Source organism: Pan paniscus, chromosome 14, assembly GCF_029289425.2.
Source record: "Pan paniscus chromosome 14, NHGRI_mPanPan1-v2.0_pri, whole genome shotgun sequence".
Lineage (NCBI taxonomy): Eukaryota > Metazoa > Chordata > Mammalia > Primates > Hominidae > Pan > Pan paniscus.
In genome coordinates, this window is record NC_073263.2 from 65,548,839 (window position 1) to 65,576,052 (window position 27,214).

At 34.5% G+C, this 27,214-nt stretch overlaps 1 long non-coding RNA gene across 1 annotated transcript in view; it reads right to left on the reverse strand.

Annotated features, from left to right (window-relative positions):
• Nucleotides 1–27,214, reverse strand: part of LOC130540715 (uncharacterized) — a 91,902-nt gene that overhangs the window by 38,646 nt on the left and 26,042 nt on the right. Inside the window, exon 2 of the long non-coding RNA XR_008954708.2 lies at nucleotides 11,646–11,836. This is a non-coding gene — a long non-coding RNA (uncharacterized LOC130540715). The remainder of the gene's footprint in view (nucleotides 1–11,645; nucleotides 11,837–27,214) is intronic.

Sequence of the window (27,214 nt, forward strand, 5' to 3'; positions counted from 1 at the left end):
CAGTCTGAAGTGCAGTGGTGCGATCTTGGCTCACCACAATCTCCACCTCCTGGATTCAAGTGATTCTCCTGCCTCAACCTCCTGAGTAGCTGGGATTACAGGCGTACACCACCATGCCTCACTAATTTTTGTATTTTTAGTAGAAATGGGGTTTCACCATGTTGGTCAGGCTTGTCTCGAACTCCTGACCTCGTGATCTGCCTGCCTCAGCCTCCCAAAGTGCTGGAATTACAGTTGTGAGCCACTGCACCCGACCTATTTATTTATTTTTGAGACAGAGTCTCACTCTGTCTCCAGGCTGGAGGCTTGTCTTGAACTCCTGACCTGGTGATCTGCCTGCCTCGGTCTCCCAAAGTGCTGGGATTACAGGCATGAGCCACTGCGCCCGACCTATTTATTTATTTTTGAGACAGAGCCTCACTCTGTCTCCAGGCTGGAGTGCAGTGGCACGATCTCGGCTCACTGCAGTCTCCGCCTCCCAGGTTTAAGAGATTCTTCTGCCTCAGCCTCCCGAGTAACAGGGGCTACAGGTGTGCACCACCATGCCCAGCTAATTTTTGTATCTTTAGTAGAGAAGGGGTTTCACCATGTTGGCCAGGATGGTCTTAATCTCTTGACCTCGTGAGATTTTTAAAATATTATTAGAAAACAGCATAAGTTTAGCTTTATCCTATCTGTGGCCTATAGGGCAAAGAAAGATTCTTTCACGTTAGTATTGGTTTTCTTTTCTGGAAAATTGATGTCAGGGTAGAATACCCTAATCCATTACAGGTCAGCATATAGGTTGTGAATGCACAGTTTTTCTACAAATGTTTTTACCCAAAATATTTAGATATTTGAGCAGCCCTGGGGTATATTTATTCAGGTAGAATCATTATTCCTAAAATCTCATTCAAAAGTGTATTTACAGACCCTGAGAAACATGTAGAAAAGTGTCAGTGTCAGCAGTGGGATTAGCTGCTAGGTACAGTTTGGAAATTCTTTAAATGGGGCAAAAGCTCTTGAGTAGAGAAAAAAAATGTTTTCCCGTTTGCTTTCTTAGAGTTAGTTCTCATGGAGAAAATATTAGTCTAGACATGGTTAGATAAATTTTAAAATCATTCTGGATAAATAATAAATTGATTATTTTATACAGCTAAGTGGAAGCTAAAAATCAATCTGTAATATTTAGTGTTACCAAATGTTTCAGAATTTTAAAAATAGTAATTTATAGATTAATATTTATTATAAATAATAAAAATTATGCTTATTCATTCAAACCATTCGATACTATGTTTCTGTTATTTAAGATCAACTTATAATCTTAATGATATCAGAAAAAGGAAATAAAATTATATTAATATCCAATACAGTATTTACTCACACTTACATTGCTTCAATAAAGGTTTTGCTTTGACATATAGTAGCTAATTGATAAGTCCATAGAAGTGTGTAATAGTGAGTTAGACAAATGAGTCACAGGGTACAGCTTCATCTTCACTCTGTGCCTGTTTTTAGACACTTTCCCCTGTGAAACAATCTAGTCCAAATGTAACAACTTCTTCAATTTTCTGAAGTATTAAAGAATCCTCTGGTCATTTTCAGTTAGAAGACTATTTGCCATCTAATAAATAGGTCTAGTCCAATACAATAACTAAACTCCAAGCTCTATTCCAAGTTAAATCTTTGCGCCTTGTTCAGCATGAGCACAGTGCTAGTCAAACCTTTTGGAAGGAAAGGGATCTGGACCAGTTTCTTCTCTGTCTACCTATTTAATATCCTATTCCTCCTTCCTTATTCACTAGACTGCTTCTGGTGATCTCGGAGTTGAAAGAAGAGAGCAAAGCTGAAGAGGTCAGATGCAAACGGTCCTCCTTTCCTGGCATCAATGTAGTTAGGCTTTGTTACCTCTGGTCTTGAAGTCACTAGGCTAACACACCCTTGGTTTGGCAGATAAGAAAATCAAGCTCCTTTTTTTGGTCATGGGGTTATGCGGAGGAGCTTATTTGTGAGTTCCTCAGAGATACCCACTGGGGATATTTGACTAGACTTTCTTTGACATGCCCATTATATTTTCTTCCTGGTGATCACTTACAAATCTCCTTTCAGCCCTGAAAAATTTGGCATTCTAGCCACCTTCTTATGTATTTGTTTAGGGGTTGATGGGTATTCCCTCTCTAAGCAACATTATGGGAATCATTTAAGATGCCTATAGGTTCCCATTCTCTGATAAGTGACATGTATTTGGCAAGCAAAGCAAATAAACAAACCAGGAAGAATAGAAAAGAGAAAAAAAATAAGAAAATGTATGCATTTTTTTCTCCATAGTCAGTGAAAATATAAGCTGGAAAGGGTTGACTCCAGTGCAAAATTTAAATATAGAAACCCTTGCTTTGAAAAAAATAAAAAGATTCTGTTAGAGGTAACAAATTAATTTTTAAAAAAAGAATCTCCTCTTCCACAGTCTCTCTACCTGTCATTTTTTAAAAAAATTGCTGTTTAACATTGAGCTCCCTCGCACATGGGGATACTTATGGATGCATGCAGATCCTCACAGGTACCTGGGGGCCTGCAATACAACTCAAGGAAAAGCCCACTGCCTGCTGGCTTTCCTCTCGTCAAGCTTTTAGTCAGATACACAGTGTGCTGGGTTGGGATGGAACCACCACACTACCCAAGGCTCACAAGCAAACCACCAAGGAATTGCAATCTCTGTACCAAGCTGTAATAAAACCTTGGATCGGGGTAGATAACAACTTGCCCCTTCAAGTCAATGTCTGAATGCACTTTGGCACTGACACCCCAGAGCAGGGATAACTGCAGCATGCCTCATCCCAAGATGTCACAGTATGTGTCCACCAAACCCTGCAAATTTCCATGAATGTGTTCAAGTTACCTATTAAGGCAGACAGCAGTGGAAGACCACAGGGCTTCCCGTGTCAATACAAGCTGGAGTTCATTCTGAGCAGTCAGTGACAGTGGAAGCTGGGCAGAGGTGAAAAGTGGTAGGTAAAAAGCTAGCTACCAAGAACCCATCTCAAGCAGGCATTGGAAGGCAGGGCCACATGTGAAGCTCCAAAACCGCTTTCCTAGGGACTTACCTTTAAAAACATAAATGTCACTATTAAGAGTTTCAATATGTCAGTCTCACAGCATTAAGCCCCTGGTAGTTCAGGTATCTCTTGAATGTGGAGCCCTGTCAGACTGCGCTGGTTGTCACCCATGAAGAGGCCCCTGACTATGGGTATCTCTCTCTCACGCATGCTCTCAGTCTCTTTCTCTTACTCTCTTCTTACTTGCTTTCACTCTCTTGCTCTTTCTCATTCATTTTTCTAAATTTCTTCTGACATCTGAAGATGAGTTTCTTGTCTTTAGATTGCCTAAGCAGGTATAAGTTCCTAATCCAGTACATCCCCCACCAACACTACAGGGTTTAACACTTTACCTCAATAAGGGATTTGCTTAAGCCGCTCTTAAAACACCTATGGGAAGGAAAGAAGCAGGATTAGTACTCACCATCCTTCCCTCATGAGAATGGACTGAGATGGTGGATAGACAATAGACTCAGTGAACAACTGAGTACAATGCAACATTGAGTCCAGTGAGGGCAACACACTGAAAAATCTCCCCAAATAAATTCCTCCCTTTAATTTCCAAATTGCTCTTCCAATTGTAGATCATTGATGTGTAGTCAAATGAGTGATCATACTATTAAAAAGCACCTCCTTTCTAAGACTACAATGGTCATCGCCTATGAAGTGGCCTGTGACTGCAGGACACCTCTCTCTCTGTCTGTCTCTGAAGTCACTTCATACAAAATGGATATACTTTTACAGGTGGACACATATATAAGCAATCATAAAGTAAATATAGATATGTGTGTGCTGCATGTTTTATAACCATAAGCTAAATTCTGCAATTTAAATAATAATCTCCTCTGGAAAAACCACTGAAGTTTGCAGGCACATTCTTGAAAATTCAAATAGTTTTTGTGAGGCTATACTCAGAAAAGCTAACAAGCTTACCTATTTTCCTAATTAACCTTAAATTATTAAATCAAACATCAATGACTGAAATAACTTAGAGAAATTCGTTAGTGTGTATATTTTGTTCTATTTTATTTCTAATGGCAGAAGTTATTAGACATTTGTTCAGTCTGTGTTTTTGGTTTTTGGTTTGGGTTTTTATTTTATAGATGGGTTCTCATTCTGTCGCCCAGGCTGGAGTACAGTAGTGTGATCATAGCTTACTGTAGCCTGGAACTCCTGGTCTCAAGTGATCCTCCTGCCTCAGCCTCTCAAGTAGTTGGAATTACAGGGTCAAGTCAAAGGCACACCCAGCGCATTTAGTCTGTTTTAAAATGAGTGGCTGTTTCAACTTATCTTGATAGGAGGGCTTCAATAATTCATTATTTCCATATACCTTATACATCTGTTTTTCTGGCTTAAATTTTCCTCGCCTAGTTCCCTATTTCTCACTTTCTAATAAAATTCATCTACTTTCAATAATTCAGTTTAAATCTCTTATTTTTTTTCCAAAATCTCTATTATCCTCTCATTGTGTTCATTGTGTAGTATTTCCTTCCATAAGAATTCCTAAAAATGCCAATATCTAAAACTATCATTTAGTACACAATAATTGTGTTGTGGACCCACTTGAATCACTGTTTTAATTTTATTTTATTCTTAAGAAATGTGAGGCTGTAAAATATTTTTCTCATTATAGGTCACAATCTCTTTGATGGTAAGTGCTATAAGTGATTATTCTGGGGAAGTAGGAGGGAAATGGAGTTACGGAATGTAAATAAACAAAAATAAACAGATAGATGAATTGATAGATGATTAAATAAGCAAATAATTTCAGGAGTTTCACATGGTACCTGCTGACAATATGGCATAAACTAAGGATAAGGATTTATTCAAATTTTCATACTTGGTACCAGAATGCAAAATGAATTATACAAAAAAGTATAAAAAAAAAAAAACTAAATCAATAATTTGTTTAATTTTCAAAATAAAATCAGGAGGAAGAACAGAAGGATTTAATTACTTTTCTCTTTTTCACAAAACCCTTAAAGCTTAAAACTTCAGGCAATGCATGTGATTTTGTGTTCTATTAGTTTAAGAAATGTGTCTTTAGTTATCACTCTTTCTGGCTAGAGGAAGAAACACTAGCTGCACATTCTTAAACCTGGCAAGATTAGAATTGAGAGAGCACTAAGAAACACAATAATGAACCAGGCACTATGCATGGGACAAGAACTGTGAGGAGGGTCTCTAATACATAGAAAAACAAGGCATAACCTTGCCAAAGACGGTATCAAGGTGAATATAGATAAAATAAACAAAGATTATTAAAAATAGTAAATGGAAATCACAAGTGGAAAGAAATGGAAAAATAATAAGTGGAAAATAATAAGTGACAAACATAAAGGATAGGGCATTTGTGAAGAATTGCTTTTTTTGTCTCCTGGTGTCTGCAAAATATTTGTTTGAAGATTGGATGAATAAACTCAAGATTTTGTAGAACTTCTATAGCTGAGAAGATGCCATTTCTTCTTACTACTTTAGGTCTACTGCTTAACATACATTAGGTGCTTAATAAATATGTGCTAAATAGGTCAATTTTTTTTCCAGATAATTGAATATTGAATAAGTTAGTCAACTAAATACTTTTTTAGGTTTTTAATTAGAGACAACTTAATGAAATATGTAATTTTTATTATGTATAATAGAATGTGAAAATAAAAAATAAAGATCTACACTATACTTATTTACTATATTTATACTATATTTACTTACTCGAAAGATCCTACAGATAAAAAAAATGCATCTTTAAAGCTCACATTAGGAGGGCTTGACATGTTTAAACAACTATTGCTGGCTACTTCTTATTTCAATGGTTTTTCCCTGTTGGAAGATTTTTAAAGATTTTATACAAATTGGAAGCTTTTCTTTCTCTGTTTCATAAAACAGACTCAAGTATAAAAACACAAAGACTAGAGAGTATTCTAAATAGTGAGATTTGGAATTCATATAGCCCTAGAGATGCAACATAGATAGAAGTAATTTTCTGCAAAAATTGGCAACCATAGCAACTGTACAGAGCATATTAAAGAGGAATACAAATCCTTGTAAATCAATGTTGTTTAAATTAAGCAGTGTCTAGAAGGAATAGTGCTAGCTGGATCTACAAAAATATAATTAGTAAATCTCTCCCCTTAATGTGTGAATTTAAGAAAACAACATGACAACAATTTGATTAAAATGTATTGATAGAAAAAAGAATTATATTAATACATATTGATAAAACTTGAATAAAAGTGTGTAGAATTGTATGAGAAAATGCATAGAACATAGACATATACAAATAATTGAAAGTGATAAAAGAAGAGATGTTCAAATAAGATTTGGGTCAGTTATATAGAAAGAAAAAAGTAATTCAAAATTATGAACATATCATAAGCTATTCAGAAATTTAGATTCATAATATTAATATGGAAGGGAAGTGTTGGGAAGGGAAGAGTGTGGTCCCTTTAAAAGATACGGAAGTGGGGAAGGGAAGCCCTGGGTAGAGAAGTGTGTGGTCCCTTGCTATGGCTCCACCTTCACAGACCTAGGTGAGGACAGGCATTTGCTACCCAAATGTTACATTTCCCAAGACCACCGTGGCCTGCCAAGCCTCCATCGTGTGCCCATAAAAACCCTGAGACTCTAACAGGCAGGCATAGAGGTGGCTGGACATTGAGAAGAGCACATAAGCGGAGGAACACACAGGCAGCTGAACCTCTTGACAGGTACCTGAACCTCTTGACAGGCACCTGAACTTCTTGACAGGCACTGGCATGCCGGCAGGCCACCGACAAGCAGGCCACTGACCGGCAGAAGCAGAACGAAACATTGTTTAGCTGGGCAGTCAGATGAGAGCCCAAGCCGCTGAGTAGCCCAACTGCAGGGAAAATCCTTCCCACTCCATCCCCTTCTGACTTCCCTTGAGCTACCTCCATTCAATAAGACCTTGCAATCATTCTCCAAGCCCAGGTGTGATCTGATTCTCCCGGCACACCAAGGCAAGAACCCGGGATACGGAAAGCCCTCTGTCCTTGCTACAAGGTAGAGGGTCTAATTGAGCTGGTTAGCACAAGCCGCCTATAGACGGCAAAACTAAAAGAGCACCCTGTAAGACACGCCCACTGGGGGCTTCGGGAGCTGTAAATACTCACTCTTAGACACTGCTGTGGGGTGGGAGCCACACAGTCTGCCCGTTTGTGTGCTCCCCTAGAGGTTTGAGCAGTGGGGCACTGAAGAAGCGACCCACATCCCCATCGCAAGCTCTGTGAGGGGCACAAGGGAACCTTTCCCGTTTCAATACTATCAAGGTTCTAAAAGGAAAAGGATGGCAAACTCTTAGTAGTCTAATGTGAATGGAGTTTAATTACAAAGCTAATTACTTACAAACATATAGTTTTAGGGGAACCACAAAGACACTGTAGTAACAGAGCTGGTAACAATAAGGTATTAGCATCTCCCGATCCAAAGGAAAAGGAAGGGGAACATATTTAAGAAATCAGATATTACAACATATCAGAAACATGTAGAAGACAGAAGAACAGAACATTAAATAGGGTCAGGGGTCTTGAGATAAATGTAATTTTTGCCAGGTGTAGAAGTCAGAAGCTTAAAGCAACTTAATAGGAAGGTAGATGAGAAAATAAATACTCTAACTTCATCTTCTGCCTCCCTACAATCTCCTAATGAGGCTTTCCATAGTCTGACCCCAGCTGAAACCAGAGACACAGAGCACTATTGATGAAATACTACAGATCAATTTCCTGAGCCGGAACCCAAGGAAAAGGCAGACAATGAGGGAAAATAGAGGGACATACAACAGATAGAACAAGCAGCCACGCTTAGGTTGTTCAGTGAATCTTCACCATGGTCATTTCATGATACATTTTCCTAAGTATTCCTTTTTATTTCTGTCATTTTTCTTTATTTTCTTGATAAACTCCAATGGTAAAGTATTCTCTCAGGTCCAAATAACATTGCCATTGATTATTCTTGTGCTCCTATTTCCTTAGACCAGTAGACCATACCCTATTCAAAAGTGTTGTTTTGTATCACCTTTTATGCTTTGGAAGTACGTGGTGTTGGATTCCTCAAAAGTTTTGAATCTGAGACAGGATTTGAGATAACGTGATTTGTGAAGGCAATGCTCCCACAGAAGAAACAGGGAAGACGGTGAGAGAATTAAGGCAGAAAAGGGGAACTCTTGCCGAATAGAAATGTTTATGAAATCAGTAATTTAGTTTCTTAACTGAATAAACAATGCATGGGGGAAAAAATTTGAACATTGGAGACACAAATACATTAGTAATGACTTTAATTATTACAACATATTCGAAAACCACTAAGATATGTCTGATGCAGAAAGAGCTACATTGTTTAACTTTTGAAATGTAAGAAAAAAAGAGAAGAAGGACTTTTTAGGTCATCTTTCATTATAAAAATATCCCTGTGTTTTCTTACTCTTTTTAGAGTATGACTTCGTTACTTACTTAGCACTCTCGCCAGACACAAACACACCCTTCCTTCAAAAATTTCTCTAAATTTTCCATTTATTTTGCCATTGTAAATTGGGAGAACAGATATCAAATTGCATTTGAGTTCAATTTCAACTAAAAATTACACTTTGTATTAGGCAATTCGAGAGCGGGAGGGCTACACTTAAGAGCACGGGTTCTCTTGTTCCACCAGAATACATAAATGTTCTGAAAGAAGTGTCTGCCAACTTTCCCATTGAATGATCAAGTGCAGAACAATCCAGCAAGAGAATTTTATGATGATTAGTTTTGGAAGATTAATAACTTTTTCTTTCTCTTTTACCTCTGCTCTTTCTAAGATGTTAGAATTGACGTTCTCATTTACAGACACATTAAAAATATTTTACAATGTATTAAATAATCTGCTCAATTTAAACATCTTGGAAAACAAGAATATCATAAAGAAAAATATGTAAATTAGCTGAAATTGTATCTCTTTGATAGATCCATGTTAAAATTCCCTTGAACTATTTTTTTTTTAGTTTGAGGTATAAAGATATCTCACATATCCACACATATACATAGGTGCATATATATGATTATACACATATTTTGGCCATGCTATATAAGGAGACTTTTAAATTATACCTTATTCATTTAAAACTAAGTTGCAACAATTTTATTACAACTCTAATTATGCTTTGCTTTAAAAAAAAAGGCAACAGTCCAAATGTGGGGTCCAAAATTTCTATTATTAATTCAGGATAGATTCCTGAAGTAGAATCACTTGGTTAAAGGGAATACTTTTTTTTTTTTTTTTTTTGAGATGGAGTCTCACTCTGTCACCCATGCTGGAGTGCAATGGCGCAATCTAGGCTCACTGCAACCTCCATCTCCCGGGTTCAAGCAATTCTCCTGCCTCAGCCTCCCGAGTAGCTGGGATTACAGGCACCTGCCACCATGCCTGGCTAGTTTTTTGTATTTTTAGTAGAGACAGGGTTTCTCCATGTTGCCCAGGCCGGTTTAGAACTCCTGAGCTCAGGCAATCTGCCTGCCTCGGCCTCCCAAAGTGCTGGGATTACAGGCGTGAGCCACCATGCCTGGCCAAGGGAATACATTTTTAAGGGCTTCTGATGCTTTCTTTCCAGAGAGTTTTTTATCCTAGAGAGTAGTATAAGACTGATTATTCCGCAGCAACTTTCTAGCAATGAAGATCATCTTTGTTGGTTCCCCAATATTTGTCAATTTTACACACACAGAAAAAAAATGGTATATTACTATTTAAACATGCAAATCTTCTATTTCTAGAATATTTGAATATTTTTATTAGCAATTTATATTTCTTCATTTAGGTCCTTTGCCATTTTTCTATTGTCATGTTAGTGTTTTTCCTTTCCTTATTAACTTTCATAAAATAATGACAATAATATATTAAGTCTACGTCTCTCATTTCATTACATGTATATTTTTACAAATATCCTACAGTATAACATTTTATGAATATTGTCAATAACGTAAAAATGTTTGGTACTAGTCAAAAATATAAAATGTTTACTAACAGTATCCAGAACTGCTGAATTTTGCTCTGCTCTCTAGCAGTTTAGCTGTCACTTACAATTCATATTCACTTGAACTTTGTATATTCTAAATCTATTGTTACCAGAGCAACTTCAGGAGCTTGTGCCAGGCCCACTTAATTTCCCTCCACATGTGTCTACCTACTTTTTTTCTTGAAAAGCCTTAAAGGATAGTCAGGATCAGGCCAATTAAACTAAATGTTATCTGGCAACTAGCAAGAGGTTAGAAAGTTGTTTGGTTTGTTGATGACAAAATAGATTGTTTCCTTCTTTAATGAATACACATAATGGCAAGTACTTTAATGAATCCATATCCTACCAGCAAAAGCCAAGAAAGTTGCCTTAGGGAGGTCAATTATTTTTTATGTCTTTTTAGTGCTCATTTTATGGATCTGTATGGCCGAATTAATTAGCACCAGGACTATGTAAGAAAGTGGCATGAAAACAGGCTCTTTTACCTAATGTGAGTAAGCATGACATAAAATAATTAAAATGGAGTCATTTCTTGAGGGTTTTCAAATGTTATTTTATCTATTTTGAAAGAAAGCTTAGTTGCAAAATACAAGATATTATTAACACACATTAGTAAACCTTTGTATATTTACTTGTCAAAACTCCGCATTTTCTTTAGTCCTTCTGTTTCTTTCCTATGTGTGGTTGTACAAGGATGTTTTACTCACTTTCTTTATTATTCATATAGAAAAGATATAATAAATCTCTCATAAGTTTTTCCCTCAGTAACCAAGGGTGACTGGTTCTAGGACCCCCCATGGATACCAAAATTTTCAGATGTTCCAGTCCCTGATATGAAATGACATAGTATTTGCATATAACCTATGCACATCCTCCTTGATACTTTAAGTTATCGCTACAGTACCTATAATACCTAATACAACATAAATGCTATGTACATAGTTGCCACACTGTATTGTTTAGAGAACGATGGCAAGGAAAAAAGTCCGCACAAGTTCAGTACAGGTGGGTTTTTTTAAAAAAAATTGGTGATCTGTAGTTGGTTAAATTCACGCATGTGGATCCCAGGGATAAAGAAGGCCAATTGTGTTATCACAGTATAACGAAAATTCTACTAGATGTAAAGTTCAGGTCATCTAATCCAGCCCACTTTTTAAAAAATGAAAAATTTGATATGTCCATTGAAAAAATCCTATGAACTAATTGCTCCACTTTATAATAAAACAATAATTAACAGTCAGTAACCACTTTCGGTATCAGAGGGTGTTCTTATTTGTAAGCATTTCAAGCAACTCTTGCTGGGTTAAGCAAAAAGGGAGTTTATTAAGAGGATATCAGGCAGCTCACATAATCATTAGGAAGGCTGGGAACTAGGCCAGATGCTAAGCAGTAAGAAAAGTGCCACAAACCTTATTTTAATGACCAGTACAAATATAATGGTATATCTTGGTTAATATCAACATTTCCTGTAAGAATACCCCCAAAATTGTTTCTGGTAATGGATGTGTTCCCTGTTGCTGCTCTTCCTATTATAATAACTTTTAAAAACATCATTTCTCATTCCTAACCTTTACCTGTCAGTGGCTCCGAATGCACATTGGCGTGATACAACTGTCTGCAATGCTTGGGTCCTGTGCTTGCTTCCTATTGGAAGTGGAGGGTGGAAAAGCAGGCACCAACACTGTGTGCCCTTGTAGTGGGAGGCAGTGTTTGCTGCCAGCTAACATTCATAGCGTAGAGAGTTTCCCAAACAGCAAATGGAGGCCTAGTAGAACAAAAAGCAAAAAGCCAAACATCCATCAGACTGTCTGTGGGGCAGGCATTTTGGCCAGAGCTTCATAGGATAAATACAATTCACTGTTTTGTATGTGAGAAAATGGAGAACAAAAGGAGCTAATAACTTGTCCAAGATCACAAGGCTAATAATTAACACTGTCAATATTTAAACCAAGATTTCCTAAAGGCTTGGTTATAAAATCTCTCTTTTATTATGTCTTTAACAAACAAAGACATAAATTAGGTTGAATGTAATTTTTCTTAATAGCAATATTTATTATATGACAAAAATATTTACATTTTTATTTAACTTCTAATTATTTCCACATGCAAAACATTAGAATATAGGTACAGAGGTTTCAAGGCAGCTTTGAGGGTAATGAAAATAATCCATATAATCCTAAGTTATTAAGTTCATTTTGAGATAATTTTTGATTTTTTCCCTAATTAGTCACATCAGTAGACTTATAGTTTTTAAAGAAATCAAACATTTATTTTACTAAAAGTAGAAAAACTTTATACTTGTAAAATTATATTATTATATAAGAAATGCCCTAAATTAGATATATGAAATAATTCCCAGACTAAATTACTGTTCAACTGTTGCAGGTCATCAAATATTCATACACATTTGCTTGTCCCAAAATTATAATAAAATCATGAAACACCTCAGAAACTATCAGAATAGTATAATTAAAGTCCTATTTATATTTTAATGATAACACATTAGATTTGCAAGTATAGAATTAAGGTTAAACACAATGCAATGTTGACCTTTAATAAAATGCAGTGTTTCAAATGGTAAACAAGCCATTGGTCTGTATTTCACCGAAATCATTCTCTGTAACTACATAATCTCCCCTCCCCTTATTACAAGGAGCATTACAAGAGAGTATGCAGGAGATGAAAAGTGAACATCTATAGTAAAGGTAATGATCTTTGAAAATTTTTTCTAATGAGTAATTTGTGGCTCAGTGGATTTCAAGAGATTATTGGTTTTGGAAATGGATTCTATCAACTAAGGAGATAATGAAAATCATTAGGGCTGAGTAAAATAAAATAGCACATTTGTAATGAACACAAGCACTCTGCAAGCTTCTAGTTGCCACACAAGTTGAAAGCCTTGTTTAAAAACAAAATTATAAAAAATTTTCTATGTAGGCCAAAGCATTTCTGTGTAGTACAGTATACTTACATTTATAGCAAGGAATAATACTACTTTGAATGTTATTTTTTAATAAAATATTTCAAAAGGCTTCAATTTAGGATGTTGTTATATAAGAGCAATTCTTCTTTACCTACTTGATATTAAGTAATCAATTAGTTTACATATAGATTATATTAAAATAGTTTGACCCAGGGTATTTTTCATCATATACTCAATATAGCAATAGCTCCCAGTATCATTTCTGCACAATTTGCCTGACGTTCTAAACCAACTCTTCCAAACCAACTGTTCCTTAAGCTTTTTAATCTTCCTTTGTTGTTTCTTGTCTGTTTTGTCTCCTGTTGTATCTTCAGGACTTAAGTCAGTGCTTCTTACAAATGATTAACTCACTTAAAATTTGTTGAATAACCATTTAAGTTAATAATACATACTCATAAAGATAAATTACAAAAGTTTTGAATAAGCCGAGCATGGTGGCTCACACCTGTAATCCCAGCATTTGGGGAGGCCAAGGTGGGAGGATCATGAGGTCAGGGGTTCGAGACCAACTTGGCCAACATGGTGAAACTCTGTCTCTACTAAAAATACAAAAATTAGCTGGACGTGGTGGTGCACACCTGTAATCCCAGCTACTCAGGAGGCTGAGGCAAGAGAATCACTTGAAACCTGGGAGGCAGGGGTTGCAGTGACCTGAGATCAAGCCATTGCACTCCAGCCTGGGTGACAGAGCGAGACTCCATCTCAAAAAATAAACAAACATGAAGTTTTGAATAATATAAAGTTTAAATGTTTAGCACCACAACAGCCTTGAAACAGGTTATATGTAATTGTAGTAAGTTATGAGATAATAAAGAGATTATACTAATGAAGACAATATTTTTAAAAGCTTAGTTTAATCATTTATAGCAATTAGGTGGAAATCAATTATTAATAAGAACCTTGAAACAGCTTTACAGTTTGCAAATATGTAAAAACAGATCTACTTAGCTATTTGTTTTAAAAAACAAAAATAAATGAAGTAAATGTCTGTCTACATCATATCGTTCATCAAATTTCAATAATTTCTTTCCATTACTTTTTCTCATTTATGAGCACTGCCTTAAAATCAATTAAAAAGACTTCCTTTATTCTCATTTTGCAATGCTAAGTGTTCATTGTGAATGTTAACAGTGTATGATATTGACAAATATATAAGCAAGTTGTGCATTTGTATATGCTGATATAATGAATTTCTAGAGTTTTAATTATCTTCATATCAAAATTGACCTGCTAGAATTTGAAAAATATTAACAGCTCACTAAAAGTAAATATGATATTACTTAAAATAATACTTTATTCCTCTAAAAGGACATATAAACATCTAGACATAGACATGGTCTTCATCACATTCATCTGCTATGTAGAAAAATAATGTAAAAATAACATTAAGTATTCAATTATTTACAATGTTTTATGCAGTGCATTTGTAAAAAACAAATATTAGAGTCCAATAAATGCCCTATATCTTATTCATATGAACCTATTCTTTTAGTATATATATTCACCTACTTCAGCAAAAAGGTACCGAATAGTACAACTCTGCTTTTGTCATATGGATATGAGTTGAAATAACAAATACTCATTCTTAAAAAGGCAAGAAGTGAATGAAAACATATTGCATACTAATAGTTCAATAGGAAACAAACTACATGGCTCTGGAGCAGATATTTCTAATGGCTCTGCTGCCATTAATCCCTCTTATAACATCACTTTACCATTTGATTAATAGAGTGATGCCATTGTACCTTATAAGTTTTCTGAACCTTGAGTAAAATCCGTTCTAAGATCTCTCATAACATGAAGAAACTTATATTAGCCCCATTTTTAGTTCAACTTTGTTATAAAAGATGAGCATAATTATGTGAAAACAGAGACATTTTCAGAAAAAATTAATTCCCAACATCTTACTTGTGTCTGGACAAAGAAAATTTGAGGCATTATTTTCTTAGTAAATAACAATTGACACCAGTTAAAAATGCAATGACATCTTGCACAAAGTAAAACCAGGTCAGCCATAGCTTCTAAAATCTATAGCATTCTTCCTCAAAGTGTTTCTAGTAGATTCCACTTTTAATGTACATTGCTATCTGAAGGTAGATAAATCACTACTATAAAACTTTAAATATAATTATGTCCATATTCCTGAAAATTAAAAGGGGTAATATACAGCAATACTTTCAAGTACAGAAATGCTTGATGTGCTAATAACTACAAAAAAATCAGAGAACTATCTAAATCCTAATTCAGGACAAAACAAACAAGTAATACATCAATCAACAAATAGTTTTAAATCAAAGTTTTATCAGACATGTGATATTTGATTATCAGCAAGTCAGATGACAGGCTTTAAAACATGACCCTTCTAAATCCTATATTCCATACATTTATGGAAGCAGAGTAGAGTGTGAGTGTCAAAAGAGATTTTAATATAGCTAAGTACTAATTGTGTGACTTCATCTGGATTCCAGTAAATTTTTTAGTTATTTTGCTTGCATTTCTTCATCGCCTATTATTGATCCCAATAAGTTACAATCTGCAACTTATACTCTGATGAAAATTTCATCTGTCTTAGTATTAAGGATTAAGGAATACAGGATTTAGAAGGGTCATGTTTAAAGTCTGGCATCTGACTTGCTAATAATCAAATATTACATGTCTGATAAAACTTTGATTTAAAACTATTTGTTGATTGCTGTATTACTTGTTTGTTTTGGTCTAAATTAGGACTTAGATAGTTCTCTGATTTTTTTTGTAGTTATTAGAACATCAGTCATTGCTGTACTTGAAAGTAGCCCTGTATATTACCCCTTTTAATATTAAGTCAGATGAAATTTTGTAACTACTTTGAAGAAACTTACATTGATTGTACTTTTCTCATGTTAAGACATAGTTCTGGTGGTATATATATGCCTGCCCTAATATATAGCAGAAATCTGTACAAAAGTTTCAACTTCTTCTTTCTAGAGTCACAGGAAGCATTTCACAGACAATAAACTCTGATCAAATTAAGATGTATGACATATCCTTTTGTATCACAGAAGATAATTCCAGAGACATACTCTACAAAGTCATTATGGATTGCCAATCACAAGTCTTAACCACTACGTATAAAAAATAAATCTAGGATTTATTTGCCACATGCTATATTCTTCTATAATAAATTCAAAATAAGATGCAGTTTGGGCTATCATAACTTGCCATGTCTTTATTAAACAAGCCCTAGAAATATCACATATGTGGGGACCAATATGAAATGGTGGGGTTATACCTCCTATGGGGATGTATCTATATCTAGGGAGGAGGGTTATTGGGATACAAACTCTCACTAGAATCGCTCATGTTCCTTTGTAACAAAGGCATTTAGAAACAGCATAAGAATTATATATTGAGACTATCTCCCTTACCAAAGACATTCCAGGACACTAAATCCTCCCCTCTCATCCCAGAGAAGATTTGCTTACATTTCACGGTAAACAGATATCTCCGATCTCTGCTTCTAATCTTTAACTTCTACTTCATATAGCCTTCCCCTTTGTGTAGATCTCAAGTCTTCCTCTTCCTTTCTTGTATTAGTGCACACTATTGGATTTAGGACTCACACAGATAATCCAGGATGATCTCATCTTGAGACTCTGAACTCAGTTACGTCTGCAAAAATCCCTTTTTAAAATGGACCACAATGACAAGATCTGGGCAGACATATATTTGAGCAGGCCACCGCTCAATTTTTTTTTCTTTCATTGATGCCAATGTCCAAAAACATTGGCATCAATGGAAGAAAAAATGAATTTGGAATATACTAAGCATTGCTGTAGAATTTTTAAGAGGTTATGGGAATTCTTTAATGTACTTTCATATCATCACTGTAAAACTGATAACTACATCTTTTTAAATCTTTACACTAAAGGCATCTATTCCCTTTTAATCTACTGGAGAAAAAATGGCAGCATACTTCCAAATAGTTTGAGTTAAATGCTATTTCTGGATAAACATATACCTTGAAACACATTTCAAGTGATTATTTTTCATCTTCTCACCTATGTAGTCACCTACAACTGCAACTGTACTCATTTAACCAGCCTTTACTGATAACTTTTGGTGTCTTTCCTATACTTATTAGAATGGGACACACAAAGGAAAGGCAGGACTACAGATTCAGTCTTTAAAAACTTACAGTACTATTGGGGAAAAAAGAGACATACACATTAGACAACAAAGAAATAATGACAAAGTGAAATCCACTGAAATAGAGGAGATACTTATGTGCCTTCATGATGGTATGCAGTTTTCTTGAAGGCAAAATATGTATTTCTTCAGCTGCCTTTATTCTTTTTCCTTTTAGATTATATTTTTTATTGCTAATCTTTCTTCTTGTCCAGCCATTTATATTCACAGCATGAAGTTAGTGAAAACAATTGGCATCTCTATTCATTTCTTTTTGTATGAACAATTGCAGAAGTCTTCGGACAAGAAAAACCGGTAATAGTTTAGCTCCTACTTTTTTCCTAAAATTTTCTTGAAAATTATATTCTACGTTCATATTGTTAGTAAATGTCATTACTACACCGTAACTGTGTATAAAATCCTGTGAGAAATATCAGTAACACATGAAGCTTAGTTTATTTTATAATAATAAAATGAATACTCTGTCAATTAAATACCATGTGATAAGAGTTTTGAAATTTCCCTTTTTCTAATTAAGAAGCCCAGCTTTGAGCAGCTATTGCCATATTTAAAATTTATACTTTGCTTTTTCTTTACCAGACTCCATAATTTTTTCTAAATTTGTTGTAAAACCAAGTAGTAAATTCATAAATATAAATAGGCCTAAGTTTTTTGGAATTGTCATGTTTCACTGAATCTCTAATTTTCTAAATTTGTAGGAAAGACCACTTATATTTGTCAAATTCAGATACAGTATTTCAGAAAAAATACGATCTTCACCTTCACCCTTTGATATATACCCACTTTATCACTCTTCAGTGAGTACCATATTATAGAGTCTTTTTGTTTAACCTAATGAAATGGATAAATTAAAGGATTAGGATTCTTCTTAAATTACCCCTTGTACATAAAGTAAATCTGCTTTGTATTTTAATTCACCAACTGATCGCATATAATACAAATGTGACTTGTATTCAGATAAATCCATTTAACATAGATACAGAGGTTACTTATAAAATACAGGTAAAGAAAGAATATTTCAAAAGCAAATTCTTTGGATTCAAAGGAATCCTTCAATTATTTAGAGAAAAATGTTAAATTATTGTTATTTTATGTTTATTATATTTGGGATTCAAAATTTGATGAAATAATGTTTTGCATTTGCAAATAAAGGGGGTTAAATTTAATGCAAAAATGTCACACTAGATAAATGAGGGTGAACCTAATGAGCTTCTTACAAAATGTAAGAAACTTACAGCCAATAGTATTAAGGGCTTTCCATGTGCCAAAAATTGGGTTCAGTTACTTGCTTTATTGTCTCTTTAAAGAACAGAAAATAAATAATATTAATTTTGGAAACGAGAAAAGCTTAGAAAAAAAGTAGCTTGACCAATCAAGATAACACTGCTTTTGGATGAATCAGTTAGAGCCAGATTCTCAGGTACACTCTATCAGTTATTAAAGAAAGCTCCAATTCATACTCCTGCATTTCTCCCTAGCCAGTTTGGAGTAGAAGCAGGCAAGCAGCTGAGATGACTTTATTCAGAGTGCCAGTAAGAATTACCAGGAAATCTGACTGTGCAGCACAATTCAACAGCTGGAAACTTTCAGTCCAGTTGCCACTGTCATTCTAGACATGTACGCAATTCCGTAAGTTGGGCTTAGGTTTCATTTGGAGCTGCCTTCAGTATTTATCGATAATTCTGTAGCATCATTCAAATCAAGGAAAACTCCACCTTGCCTAGTCAAACTCACATTACCTGCTTTTTGAAAAAAGGAGAGAAATTCTTCTCTCTCTTCTGACATTTGTTCTTAAAAAAAAAAAAAATATATATATATATATATATATATATATCAAGAAACCTCTTTCTTCTTTTTGTTGTTAAATGTGGTTGGTACACATAGTAGAGGGAGGGTATACATTTCATGTTGCATTTGTGCCTAATTTACTAGCTACTATATTAATAACCATTATTAAAAATACTTTTTTGAACATATTACTTGTTTTTACAAATTAACTTACATTATATGGTTAAAAAATGAATTTTCTTAATGTTGTTTGACCTTGCAGGACAACACTTTTTACTGCTCATTGACCACAGGTAATGGATGACTATAAAACATAAACATATATATTTATGCAAAAAATCACAAAAATTAGCAATCACAATTTAATTCTTTAGCCAATAATATCTGTAGATATGTAGATAAAATCTTTATTTAAATTATTTAAATCATCTCCCTTTATCTTAATTTCTGGTTTTCTATAACCATTTGGACTAGAGAAATCATATACATGCTGTCATAAAAATTATAAACTCCATTATACAATCTTATGTAAATTTATCTTAGAATTATATTGATGTAGCTCATTTTACAAAATACCTACAGAATCACACTTGTGCTAGAAAACTAAAATATTAAAAAAGGTTTTGAGTTCTATCTTAAAAAATAACAAAATAGGAAAAGAAAGAATAAAAAGGTGGAAGAATGAGAAAATTATAAACTATCCATAATAAACCTGTATGACAAGTCAGTGGTATATATGCTCTATCATGAGGGAAGAACTCTGAAAAGATCCTCATGGGTTTTCTAAATAATTGAGGGTTATAAGAAGAAAAAAAATGAGTTTTTTCTTACTATCTTTATTAAAATAAAAATGTCTGCATAAAATAAGTAGACTAGCAGTAGTTGATTTTGTTTGAGGTGTGTATGTGTGTGTGTGCGCACGCACATGTGCGTAGGTGTGTGTGGACTCAATTTTAGATTCAGGGATAATTTGAAAGAATATTTAATAAAAGTCTTAAGTCTTTATTAAAAGTTTCTGATTGATAATGCTTAAAATCTGAAGAGCAGATAGGAATAAGGACAAAGTCCTGAAGAGGTGCTTTTCTCATTTTTCCCTGTTTAATTTTTAATGTTTCAATGTTTTCAATTCTCCATGAGGGAGTCAATTCATGAGTGTCCATTATTTGAAGGATACTCTTATCTATGAGAGGGAGGTGGATCACCTGAGGTCAGGAGTTTGAGACCATCCTGGCTAACATGTGGAAATTCTGTCTCTACTACAAATACAAAAATTAGCTGGTAGTGGTGGCAGAAGTTTGTAATCCCAGCTACTTGGGAGCCTGAGGCAGGAGAATCACTTGAATGAGGGAGGCAGAGGTTGCAGTGAGCTGAAATCACGCAACTGCACTCTAGCCTGGCCAACAAGAGCGAAACTCCATCTCAAAAAAAAAAAAAAAAAAGAATGCAATAAGAAAATTAAAGTACCCTTGCTTTCAAGCAGTTGACAGTCCAATGTAGAACCCATGCAAGTAAATGGAAAATTATAATACAACCTTGGTCTTGCGAAGCTAGGGTTATAAAGGGGGGCCACAGGAATCCGTAGGGAAAAAAAATCCTTTAATAGTCTTGAAAGATCAGGAAACATTTCTTGGAGGCAGTGATATCTGGAAAATAAGCAAGAGTTCTCTACACAAATTTAGCAGGATGAATGCTGAGAAATGGGAAAAGATTCCAGATGGAGGAGTACTATATTAAAGAGTTGACAATTGAACTGTAATTGATTTTCCAAACTTGAGGAAAGAAAAAGAGTTCAATTCCTAATAATAGCTGAGGCAGAAATATAATCAGAGGCTAAGACACAAAAGTTATTTTAAGCCAAATTTTGAAGTTTGGACTTTATGCTGAGGAAAAGGTTTCTTATAACTTAGTCAGATTTGTGTTTTAGAAAAATTAGGCAACAGGCATATTTAATTAGATGATAACAAGACCATAGGCAGAAAGGACTGTAAGAAAGTGCTTTCAAGTAAACTGGGTGAGAAATTACTGGTGGTTTCAATGAGGGTAATTTAGAAGGCACATGCTGATATTCACAAGAAAGTTATTATCTTTTATCTATGAGATTATACCTTTTAAAATTTCACTTAAGACATAATTTTTTAATACATAGCTATATATTAGGATAGTTTTTCTTTAATTATTTAATACAAAACATTTTAGAATCTTTGAGTAAAACAAGAACAATTACGTTGTACATTGTTGATATGGCATAAAAATTACACTATAGCTGGTGCTATTTAAAAGTGTTCTCTGAAAACCAGCATCATTAGCATCAATTAGGAAATTGTTAGAAATGCAAATTAATGGGACCCACCCCAAAACTACTGACTCAAAATTCCTGGATTTGGGCCCAAGCTATCAAGGCTATTCTGATGACTACTTGGATTTAGATTACGTAGCCAAGGTCAAACATACTTAAAGACAGAATAAATCTAAGGAGAAAAGTAATGCAAAAAGTAACGCATGGCCTTATGTTCAAAAACTACAAAAAATTGTAAAGTAAGAGGGAAATATCAAGTATCGCAATTTTTAATAAAATGAATGCAACTTTGTTGGCATGTTTATTGTATCATTATTTTTAAAAATATCATTTCAAACTGTGTAACATATCTGATAACCCAAATAAAATATAAGTATTTTGTACAGCACATTTAATCTCTATTGACCATGGTGATCTTATTAACTTGTAGAAGCAAGAATGAAAGAATCTCCAGATTCATGTATTTGATCATTTAAAATTCTGAAAAAAAAACATGTTCTGGAAGAAGTATTAAAAATTGCTATGGGTCAAGGCTGGGAGCGGCGGCTCACACCTGTAATCCCAGCACTTTGAGGGCTGAAGGGGGTGGATCATGAGGTCAAGAGCTTGAGACCAGCGTGACCAATATGGTGAAACCCCGTCTCTACTAAAAATACAAAAATTAACCGGGTATGATGTCTGTAATCCCAGCTACTCAGGAGGCTGAAGCGGAAGAATCACTCGAACCTGGCAGACGGAGGTTGCAGTGAGCTGAGATAGCGTCATTGCTCTCCAGGCTTGGTGACAGAGTGAGACTCTGTCTCAAGAAAAAAAAAAAAAAAATTGCTGTGGGTCTGATATACAGGATTGCTTGAGGCCAGGAGTTGGAGAGCAACCAACCTGGGCAACATAGGAAGGCCCTGTTTCTTAAAATAAAAATGCCATGTAGGAGATAAGTGTTGCTATAAAAGGCATAAAAATTTACATTGCAATTATTATGGCATTCCTAAAATTGAAAAGTTTAATGAAAGTTTTCCTTCATATTTTTTTCTTATTTGAAATAATTTTTGTCAGTGAAGTAAGTGTAGCAGTGACAACTTTATAAAGACACAAAGAAGACTAGAATAGTAAGAGTGACATATTCAACACGATTTTTCATTAACAGATATATCTTCATTAACTCTCATTATTGTTGGCTGAATTTATGCATGAAGATTCCTACGAACCACTTTAAAAATTGTTAAAGCCTTATTAAATTTGCTTGTGAAGCTTGAAAGTTAAAGGCAATAAAAGTGGGGAGTGAAATAAAAAATGCAATAGTAGAGTCTAATTCAGATTATTCTATGTAAAAAGTAAAACTATTAAGCCATCAAAGATTAAAAACCTAGTCATAGAAGATGATGCCTGGTATTGGCATCAGTTGCAAATATTGACCAGATTAAACAGGTAATTGTAAAATCTCTATGCAAACATACAGTCATAATTATAGCACTTGTACTGACATACTCCAATTATATGCTGAAATTTTTGATTTAACACATTTAGAAGAATCTTTTTACAGAAAAATAAAATTTCTCACCTTATAGTCTATAAAAATTACAAAATTGTTTGCTGAATGATGCCTGCTTGCTAATTTACTTAATAGAAAACTTTCAACCATATAAGAATATTTGGAAATAATCTCAATGTGATAAATGGCTTCTATAAATAACCAATAGCCGATATGGTACTTATTGGTGGAATACTGAATGTTTCTCCCTAAGATCTGGAACATGGATGCCCAATCCCATCCCTCCTTGTCAATATCTTACTGAAAGTTTCCTAGATTGTACAAGGAAAATAAACAAGAGGAATTGAGATTATAAATAAAAATAAAATTCAAAAGTAGTCAAATATTTCAAAGTGAGATAAGCAAAGATAAACAGCATAACAAAAACACAGATTGTACAAATAAAAAATAAATACTGACATAAAAAACCTAAATTTCAACAAAATTAAAGTTACATTTCCAAAATTTCTAACATATTGAAAAGAGTTTCATCAAAATACAAATGTATTCATTGACTAAATTATGTATGGACACAATGAAGTTCCATGCAGCTGTGTAGTTCTATACAGTTGACCCTTGAACAACTCAGGCATTGGGCCACCAACCCTTGTACAGTCAAAAATCCACATATAACTTTTGAGTCCCCCAAAACTGATAAAATGGACAATTAATACATATTTTTTATGTTACATGTGTCATGTACTATATTCTTACAATAAAGGAAGCTACAGAAAAGATCATTTTCATGTTATTAAGAAAATCATAAGGAAAAGGAAATATATGTACTATTCATTAAGTAGAAGTGAATTATCATAAAGATCTCCATCCTTCTTTTCTTCATGTTGTTTAGGCTGAGGAGGAAGAAAAAGAGGAGTTTGTCTTGCTGTCTTGGGGGTGACAGAGGCAGAAAAAAATTTGCAGGTAAGTGGATCCTTGCAATGCAATAATGTGTTGTTAAAAAGTCAGCTGTAGTACTACACTGTTCATCTACTCCACTATCTTACCTTTCATTGGCTATAAACATTTTGAAAAATTCTAAATAAAATACCCTAGGTGAGTCCTTAATGTTAACACAGAAAATCCTAGAGGATTTAAAGTTATTAGGAGCAGTATAAATTGCCTTTTAGAATTTAATTAAAGAAATTTCTCAATATTTAAACAAAATCTTAGTGAAATGTGTTCACATCTCATAAAACTCATTACTTACACAAAATTATGTTCTTTTTCAAAATGCAATGAGATTATGCCTCCTTGGTGTTTGCAATTTAGTTAAAAACAAAAGAAATTTCCACTTTGCTCATATCTTTCCGTGTCTTTTTAAGCAATATTTATCATTTTTTCTTTTACACATATTTATTTTTATTTACTTTTTATTGTATATATTTAGAATGTGCAGTATGATGTTTCAATATAGATATAAATAGTGAAATGATAACTATATTTTGGTAAGCCAATAAATATGTCCATCACTTTCCATAGTTTCGTGTATGTGTGTTTGTGTGTGTGTGTATTAAGAGCACCAAAACTTACTCTCTCGGCACATTTTCTATATACAATACAACATAATTAACTATAGTTCTCCTGCCATACATAAGATCTCCAGATTATTTATCTTATGTAATTGTAAGTTTGCACCCTTTGAACTACTTCTTCCTATTTCCCTCCCCTCCCCACCCTGGTAGCCGCCATTCTACTTTGTTTTTATATAGTCAATTTTTTTCTTTAGATTCCATATGCAAGTGAGATCATGTAGTATTTTTCTTCTGTGTCACTTCTTTTTTATGCATAGACTTTTTCAGTTCACAGTTCTTCCCTTTTTGCTTTGAATTGCATGCTTTCCATGATTCTTGCCACTCTTTGAGGCAAAACACCATTTGGTAACATTACAATAACAAAGAAGTGCCATACATTTTTTTAAATGACCATACTATCTTAAATATTTCAGCACAAGAAACATCATAGTAGGTCTTTGTTTAAGGAAAAACTCTCTCAAACCATGTTTTTCCTCTGCTCTCACACCAAAGCAAAAACAATCATCAACACAGAGGAAGACTTCTGTAACCAAACATGTAGTGGTTTTTCCCAGACACCAAGCAGCGGACACAGGCTGGGTGTCCTCCAATTCAATTCTGGCACTGCCTGGAGATACAGTCAAAGGTTAAGGGCTCAGTCTACTTAACCTGACAACATTCGAAAGTCAGGGCCTCAGGAACTTGTGACAGACTGGCTTCAAGTTGGGGTTTCCATGAGTCCCTCAGTGGGTTTGATTAATTTGCTGGAATGGCTTACAGAACTCAGGGAAACACTTAAGTTTACTGGTTTATTACAAAGGATATTGCAAAGTATACAGATGAAGAAATGCATAGGGTGAGGTATGCTGGAAGAAGTGTGCCCTCCTTCAGGAGGCTCCACATGTTTAGCTCTCCAGATGCTCTCCAGAAGACTCTATCTGAGATTATGAACCACAATCAGAAAGTCTTGTAAAGATTAGAGTCCTTCCTTGGAGTAGGTGAAAGAAGGGCAGGAGAAGGCCAGAGAGATTCTGTTTTCTGAGGCCTTCTCCTGAGGCCTGTCATACCCATATTATAACAAAATATTGTAACAAGAGGTGTGGGAGTTATGAGCCAGGAACTAAGAATGAAAGCTTACATATATAAACCACACTCTCCAACCAGATAACTATATAATTGGATCGATGTAAATTATTCACACCTTACTATTTATTAAAATGCATTCACTTGTGTACCTTTTACATGACAGTATTATTATCTGGAGAGGATAAAAGTAAGAATAAAGATTTAAATTTTATTTTCACAGCAATTTAGAATTATTATCTGTATAAGTGTAATATCGAATATCAATAATTTGTGTTTTAGGATTTTATAGCACACATAAACTTTTTGCTTTTTATTATAATATCTTCCTCATTCTAATCTCTGCCTTTGATCTGTGGAATTATGTTAACAAGTTCTCTTCCTGAGCTTTCCAAAAGAAGTAGAGTTTCATATAATGGTCTAACACACTTATTTAATAAAAGTAGAAACTGCATTTTTTGAGACTTTTAATGCTTGTCTTTGTAATATAGATTTCCAAGTAGACAAATATATTATGGATACTTGCTTTTATGTAGAGAGATAGGTTGAAGCCTCAATTTTGTTCATTCAGTATGGCAACATGGCATAAGCTGGGTATTTTTATAACTTAAATTAGTCCAAATAAATATTGTATTCATATGTAAGCATTAATGTCTAAGAGTGATAAAGATGCCTGCCTATTCTCACCCTTTCCCCTTTGTGATCACAGCACTTTAATTGCCACTGAGGATTGAGAGGAGTTCTGTGTGTTCACAGACATTGACAGCTCTATAATGAAGATATGTTAATAATAAAATGGCAAGGCTTTCAGGGCTGTATATATTATGAAAAGGTTAATGAGTAGTGCTACCCACAGTGCCCTGTTTAGCTGACTTTGAAATTTTATTGATGAGAAAACTTTTGAGTTTTTCCTCCTGAAGAATATGTTGGCCGATGATTCTTATTAACTTCACGAGGGAATGCACACATTTGCGTCTTTTTTTGTTAATCCAAATTGCATTAGTCTGCTAGCACTGCCATAACCAAATACCATAGACTGGGTGGCTTAAACAACAGAGCTTTATTTTCTTACAGTTTTTGAGGCTAGACCTTATGAAATAAAGGTGCCAACATGGTTAGGTCCTGGTGAGAACTCTCTGCATTGCAGAAAGTCACCTTTTTTTATTGTTTGCTCACATGATTCACATGTGCATGGAAAGAGAGAAAGCTCTCTGATGTCTCTTCCTACAAGGGCACCAGTCTCACCATGGGGACCCCATCATTGTGACCTCATGTAACTCTACTTTCTAAATTATTATCTCCAAATACCACTATGTTGGGAGGTAGAGCTTCAATACATGAACTTATTTAGGGGGCAGGGCTACAAGCATTCAGTCCATAATGCAAATAATTTTTAAATTGTGGAAATAAGAATTATGATTTCAAAATATTTATATTTTCTAGTGGCTAACCTACTTGTTGTTATATTAAAAAAAAAGAAAAAGAAAAAAAGAAAAAAAAAACTTAGAGGCCAAGGAAAAGCTTCCCCTTTGCTCTCTGAAGTTTTGCTGAAAAGTCAACTCACAAAAAGAGATCAACAGGACAAGTGACATAGAAATGTATTAACATGCACACAGGGCCAAAACGTAGAGTGTTTTCCCCCATCACCTAACGGGGTCTAGAAGTTTATAGACCATTTTGAGGTTACAGGAAGAATGGGGGCTTAGAGTGTGGCAAAACAGGTTCTGCTGGGAGGGTGAAAAGTGGAGACCTGGCTAGTAAAGGTGGTC